The sequence below is a fragment of the Falco cherrug genome, chromosome 11 (genome assembly GCF_023634085.1).
Source record: "Falco cherrug isolate bFalChe1 chromosome 11, bFalChe1.pri, whole genome shotgun sequence".
Taxonomy (NCBI): domain Eukaryota; kingdom Metazoa; phylum Chordata; class Aves; order Falconiformes; family Falconidae; genus Falco; species Falco cherrug.
Window position 1 is genome coordinate 16863354 of NC_073707.1, and position 7730 is coordinate 16871083.

The following is a 7730-nucleotide window of genomic DNA, read 5'->3' on the forward strand; positions in this document are numbered from 1 at the left end:
CAATAAATGATAATTTGTCTTTTGAGGATTGTTTTAAGAACAGCCTGTCCCTCTTTGTGCTCTCAGTGCCACTTCCCATACACAGCTCCTGCAGAAGGTGCTAAGTCTGTAGGCAAGTGTTCAGGCACGGCAAACTGAAGCAAAGACTGGAGGAACTAAACAAATTCTGCTGTGTGCGAGGCAGAATATAAACCTGTGATCTTACTTTTAGCTTATTTATTAAGCACCTAACCTTTATATCCTTGCGAAATACAAAGAAGGTCGGTCTTGCTCCCAGGGCTGCAAAGAAGTGTTGTGGATTAGAGAGGGTGCTCTAAGGGTTAAGCAGAAAGAGGACGCTGCAGTGTAGCAGATGTAATACCTGTCCTCGCCTTTCCATAGGGCTGGGTGAAGAAAGAAGTAAAATAACCTGCATCCTGGATCCATGCTTGCTGAATTTCCACGAGGATGGATCCAGGTTATTCTACTTCTGCATGTGTGTCGGCAGCCAGGCAGGAGGGCCTGGCCTGCAGCCCTGGGGCGGGGGGCAGCCCTGCAGCCCCCGGTGGGGCTGGAGGAAGGGGCGATGGGCACCCAGGCGCGGCATGTTGAAGGATTGGGGCAGGGAGCCCAGCCCACAAAACAGGGGCTGTGGAAACAAGAGAAGGTCATAACGTGGTCAGAGCAGAGATAATATTTGCAGCTGTGTTTTGAACTGGTTTGAAGTGACAGAAATGGGAAATAAGGCTAAAAAGGAAGACATGTACATCTATGACCATCAGGGTGATGGTTAGCAGCCAAAAGTTTAACCATTACAGCTAGCTATACTGGTTTTAGCCATGAAGGTAATGTAATGTTAATAGAAATTGCTGGATGTGGAAGTCAATGTATACGACAGAGAGCTGTGTAGTCCTTGCACGACAGACACTTGTTCCCTGATCTCCTCTCTGTCAACGTTTTTGAAGTCTGGAGAAGACCCACTTTTTAAAAACAAGGAAGTATTTCAGGCCTTATGTCCACTGAAGAGCTGGCCGCCGTGCAAAGCCACCAACAAAGGCTGTTAGTTCCCATGGATTACATGTTCAAGGACTCTTTTACATGTGGTCGTCGCAGACTTTTAACCTTTTCCTAAGATAGTTTTAAACTTCTGAACAGCTAATGTGATAACAGGTTTTGCATTACCACCCAAGAGTATCTACAGATCTGTGCAGCAAAGGCACCATTTAGGCCTGATGAGAAAATTGAGGCAGAGAAAGCCCCTCGCACCCGCACCCAGCACGTGCAGCCAGGCTCCTGCACCTTTGCCTTATCGGGAACAACAGCAGCAGCACTCGTTGGCATTGCCTATCTGGAAGCACACCCTAAATTACAGAGTACAAACAAGGCACTCAATATAAATTGAACGGTATTTATCAAATGCAAATGATGTTGCTAGAGAGAATAATTCACCCATGAACGAAACTAGGGACATCTGGCTGCTTTCCACTGACAGCTGGAGAAGGGAACAGAAAAATAAAAGACCAGTAAGTAGTTACCCATAACTAAACGTGTTAGCGTTGACATTCATCTTAAGCTAAATTAATATCTGTTAAGAACACAGAAATGGGAGGGACCTTTCTTCTTCACCAAGCCTGGTCCCCTGCTGTAACAGGGAACCAAATGAAATAAACCCTTTCACAAATTGATGATGCTTCATTTTTTAAGTCAGGAAGCTGCTCAGTCAGCATCTGTTAGGGTCCCTGTCTTTGCAGGATAAAACCATGAAATGCTCAGTTAGGAACTGTATGTGGGAAATAGATATAAATTAAGCTATAAAGGTTTTAAGCTCAAAACCAAAAGACGGTGGATTTAGTGTCTCATGCAATCTTAATTATGCCACCTTGTGTATGCATTCTTTGCATAAACGATGCATAGGTTATGTGACAAAAATAGTATAGAGTTGCATAAGCAAAAGGTCTGTATTAATGTGTACAGAAAACTGTCTAACTTTTGACAGTTGACTTTGCAACACAACTTTCTTTTCTAATGTAGTTTCTTTTTGAAGGTAGAACAAAACCTGTTTTCTGTTACCTGTGCCTCCGAGGCATGGCATCTACAGGGTTGGAATGATGAATCATTAGTGGTAAACTATTTAACATTTAGACTACAGAACTAGTGCCATAGTAATTATAAAAAATGCCCGCTGTCCTAGGGTGGCATTGCCTCCTGCAGTGGTCTGGCAGAAATGCCCAGCCTGAGTGACCCCTCCTTTCCCATCAGCTGCTGGACTAAGCTAGTGCTGCTGGTGTCCCAGGGCTGAGTGCATACTCCTGTCGTTCATTGAGAAGGGTGTTTTGTACGCACAGCTAACGAGAGACTAATTTCCTAATGAGTGTCTGCCAAGTGTGACCTGGTCTGCCTGAAAATTAGACCACTGCTGAAGTGGAAAAGGGAAACCTCTACCTGAAATGTAACCCCGTGTGGCAGTCTGTCACTGAGATCTTTGAAAAGACGGTGTAAATGATGGTGCAAATTGAGTGGAGGTGGTCCTGCTTTTCCATGTGTCCCTCCATGCATCCCTGTGACAATTAAAAATGAATTTATTAACTTATATTTATACATTTATATTTTAATTTGTATTTTTATTTATATATTTTATATATATTTTTAATTTATAAATGTATATTTATTAATGAATTAATAATAAAATAAGAATGGCCTGCTGATCTGGCTGAAAATGAACTCCTTCCCTAAAAGCTTAGTTTCTTAATCTTTATGCTCCAGCTTTCAGGCTTCTCACCAAAACTTCTTTTCCTCTGTGGAGAGTCATCTGTACAAAATCCATTGTGCCATGACAAAAAGGTGTAAGACCTCTTAGTGCTCTCTCAGTGTTTCTGCACAAGTCCTGTTCAGCAGACACTGTGAAATTATTTGAATTCAAATTCATGTAAATGCTACCAACAGCAGCCCTTTATTTCATTTGAATCATAGAGTCATAGAATGGTTCAGGTTGGAAAATACTTTTAAAGGTCATCTAGTCCACCCCCACTGCAATAAGCAGGGACATCTTCAACTAGATCAGGTTGCTCAGAGCCCCATCCAACCTGACCTTGAATGTTTCCAAGGATGGGACAGCCACCACCCCTCAGGGCAACCTGTTCTGGTGTGTCACCACCCTTGTTTTTAAAAAAATATCTTCCTTATATCTAGTCTGAATCTATACTCTTTTGATTTGAAACCATTACTCCTTGTCCTGTCCCTACAGGCCCTATTAAAAAGCCTGTTCCCGTCTTTCTTGGAAGTCCCCTTTAAGTATTGAAAGGCTGCAGTAAGGTCCCTCTGGAGTCTTCTCCAGGCCAAACAAACCCAGCTCTTTCAGTGCAGTCTGAGGTGCCAAAACCTTGATATTTTCATTTCCAGAAGAACTTTAGTATTTCCTGGAATTGCAAGTTGTCTCTTTTCAGAATAGCACTGGACAACATGCGATAGAGGGGACGTATCCCTATTTTCCTGATAATCCTGACACCTAAAATTACTCTTATAATGTATGCCCAGGTTCCTAGATTTCCAAATTTGCTTTGGTCTGTAAGCCACGGATTTATCCGTGTTATGCCTTTAATTGGATCTGCTACTTTATAGAAATAAAAAACCACACAAGAGTTGTCACTTAAAAACTTGCATAGCCTCCACCCTTCCCGCGGCTGGAATTCCCACTCTTCTCATTTTTTATATGTCAAGCTTCACTCTCAGTTCATTTATCAAATGACAATGTCATTTTTGGCTTTATATTAAAAAAATGGCTGTGGTGAGTCATAGACACCCCCCTCCCTTGCTTTCTTTTGATACTGAGATACCAAGTACAAATGCAGTATCAACAGTATTCCCACACCTTCTGAAGGATTTAGGAACTTCTTAGGAACTGAGCTTGCATTCCGTAATTAACGTTTTTTTGTCTCTTTGCTGGCTTTACCTCAGGTAATAACATATTGAATACAGTTGCAAAACTTCATAATTCATGTTATCATTTAGCAGAGAGACCAGATGTGATGCATTAATCATAAAAGTGGTACAATTTTTCAATACAGCTTTTCTAAATTACCTTCTGGTCTTTCTGTTTGTCAGTTTGGGCAATTCTATCATCAGTTTCTACTTCCCTCTTCTCTTTGTAGGAATACAAGCTGGTATCCAATTATTCTTTTTTAAAAATGTTTTGCCCCCTGTTGTTCAAAGTCAATTGCTTATTTGCCAGCATAAGAAAATATTAAGGAGGATGGTGCTGATTTATAGTTAGTTGAATTGGTTTTCATCATAATAAAAAAAGATGAATTGGATGACTACTTCTAAATTGCAAATATTCCTGTAACCAAAGAGATCTAATAATTACTAACCAGAGTCTCTGCTATCAAGCAGGATGCTTGAAACATTCATAATGTTGTGAACAAATACTCCATCACAGTACAAGCCTCCTAAAGGATTCTTTCAACATTTCCAACACAGCATCCTAGGGTCCATTAACCAAGAGTGTGCACTTACGATGACCGTATCACACAGCAGGTGGAGAAATTGCTAAAGTACTGATCAGACAAATGGATTCTAAAATATATTTCTAAGCAAGAGCCATCTCCCTAATAGCGCATTTTAAACACGTCAGTCCAAGGAGAATATTCAGTACATAAAAGGAACAGGAACATAAAGCATGGAGTAGAAGACCATAAAATCCAAAAGGCAGAACCCTGAATTGCCTGCAGGTACCTGTGACTCAGGCAGTCTCATGGCCAAATTTTGCAGCAGCAGAGAGAGAGGAGCAAAGCACTTCAGCCCCTGCAGGGCAGCTTCTAACCCCGGTACGGGGCAGGACAGCGTCAGGTGTCAGTAAATGCTATTCTTATCTAGAGAGGTGAAAAAGCAAAGACAGATCAGCTACCCAACCAGTCATTATCCCAGCCTCAATGTAATCTAAATCAGCAAGTGCTCAAGTAGATAATATTATTATGAAATAAAATTCTAAATCATGTTCCTTTTGCTTTGGCAGATGCGGGAGAGAAACTTGAGACCGTTAATTATGCTTGTGCTCGGGGAAGGAAATGCAAGAGGGGTTATAAAATTATGTCACTAAAATGGAAAAAACTGGCTTTCTGTTTCTGGATACAAGATAGAACTACTTTTATGAGGAATACATAAAAACTAACATCCTTGGGTCCATTGTCCTCATATGAAGACAAGACTAGCTCACGTCTGTATATGAATAAATTTCTGGAGACTTAGAGCAAAGTCTGTTTCATAGACTGAGGAATGAAAAGAGCTGGTATTTTGAACAGTCTACAGCACAATAGCATCCTCTCGCCTCCAAAAGCACCACCACCACCAGAGATTTTTAAGCTCAGCTCTGACCTGAATGAAGAAAGTGAGTGAGAGTCTGGAGTCATGGCTGTGTTACGTGACACGCTGGGTGGTGCTAACAAACTGGTGGTGATCACAGCCATCTTCTCCTGAAGCTGGCTGCAAGCAACACCGGAGGCGTAAAGTAAAGCCACGTGTGAATCCACTCAGAAGTTATGACTGTGCAGTGAGAGACTGTGTCAGGTGCTGTGCACGTGCAGAAGCAGAGAAAGAAGAGTCGGAGAAGGCATCAAGCGTGCTCCAAAAAAGTCTCTTTCAGGCTTAGAGTGGGGCTTTTGGGAAGAATGCTGTCAAAAGGAAAACTGGAACCATGAGCAAAGAAGCTCCCGATTTTTTTGCGTGTGCTTTAATTCTCTTGTGTTCAAGGAAGAGAAATTTTTATATCATATGCAAATAAGTAGGTTTGTATTAAGGCACCCAGCTTCAGTGTCTTTTTTTTTTTTCTATCTTCTGAATGCTGCAGTTGAAAAATAAAGATCTTTTTTAAAGAACATCAGATGTGTTATGCTGTCATACTGCTATTGCGCAGGTGATACCTGGGACCTGAGTCTCATGGTGCAGTTTCACATATTATAATTAGTTTGCTGTTACTGGCAACGCAGACTGGAAATCAGAACTAAGCCCCATGAGAAACTATTTCATGCCAATGTTCTCATTGCTTTTCCTGAATTTCCCTTGACTACTCTTAGGTATAAGGCTATACATAAAGAGGAGTACAGTTTGATCTTATTTATTTACTGCAAATGTTCTTAGGAAGAAAAGCATTGTGCATGTCCTTAGGAAGAAAAGTTTTAGTTCAGCCAACTAAAATACTGTTTTCCTACTTTTACTGATAAGAAAATTCTCTGCCTGCTTCCAAAATACCATAAACTGTATGGGAAGGGGACAATGAAGAACGATCTCTTTACAAAATGTGCACATGATACGATAGCCTGCGCAACAAGGGATGGGAGAATACAAGGAAATTGCCATCAGACTTAATCATTCCTGCACTTGTTTTCTTGACTTGAATAGGAGGCCCTAACTTAACTGAGCAGCTCGACAGCTACATCTGAATGACAAAATGTGGAAGCCTACATCTGAGGGACCTCCTTCCTCAAAGATGAAAATCCAGAACAGGGAAAATACCCTGTCTTTGACAGGCAGATTAAGTCGAGAGAGCTGAAGTGTTTGGGAGGGAACGTCTTGACGCAGCCATTCTCTGCCAGGTACAACATCATATTGATGATGCACTGGATTCCTCCTGTTGTTTATGCTGTGCTCTCTGTTGTCCTTATTCAGTCTTTGGAGCACAGAGTCCTTGGCAAGAAGGAGGGTATTGCACCAGTGATGTGGGTTAGGGCTGTTCCTGTGCAACAATAAATTGCACCAGGGCTGGGCAGTTCTGACTAGGGGAATTACAGGCCTCTTCCCATCGGAGTACAGGAGTCGTGGAATGCAAACTTGGGGCCAGATTATTTCACTGGTGGCTGGAACTCAGCTATCTGCCATGTGCATTACAATGGTACATTTACTTTTTCTAAATGCTGAATTACTGCCCTGGGAGATGCACACATGCATTCCGAGCCAGAATTTGGGCTTTAGCCTATTATTATGTTTTTTAAACACATCTGGGATCTATTATGTTGCTGGGTAATGATTTTCACAGAATCATCATTACTTAATATGTAAAGAAATGTCATTGTCAGTATCAGTCTCAGCATGGTATTGCAGAGCAACACATCTGAACACTAGACAAGTGCTTCTTGCTATGGGCAAAATAACTGTAGGTCATTAAAATGCTAAAGTATCATGGCCAAAAGTTGTAAAAAGTGGTTGGGACCTATATGGAAATTTGAGGAGCCAAGTCCAGAGACTTCCCAAAAGTAGCAGTTTTGTTTACAAAATGTATTCAAAAGTAACCTAAGCACTGGAAGAGCATTAGAGAAACAGCATTATAGACTGAAATCATACTTGGTATAAATATGAAAACATACTTGGTATACAAATGCTTCAGTGTTTTTAGTGTTCTATGGAAACAATTGCATGAAACTTCTATACAGTTTTAACTCAGCAACAGTCCTTTAGGACTTTAGGACTCCAAAGTGCAGGGCCAGAATCACGCAGCAGTTTATCCTTTTTTGTATTCCAGGAGTTACTTGTTTTAATCTTTTCAAGAGCCTCAGACTATTTTGGTTTTAACAGTCTCTGAGGAAATTTCCCATATCCACCAACAAAAATAAAGGCCAGACTGAGTCAGTAATATTAATATTGTCATTTAGTTTCAGTGCTCCTAAACTAGACTGAACATCAGTTTGGAGGTGGACAGTTGAGCACAGGCAACTATCAGACAAAAAGTCTTTTATGCTTAAATGCTTCAGCTCACTTATTGA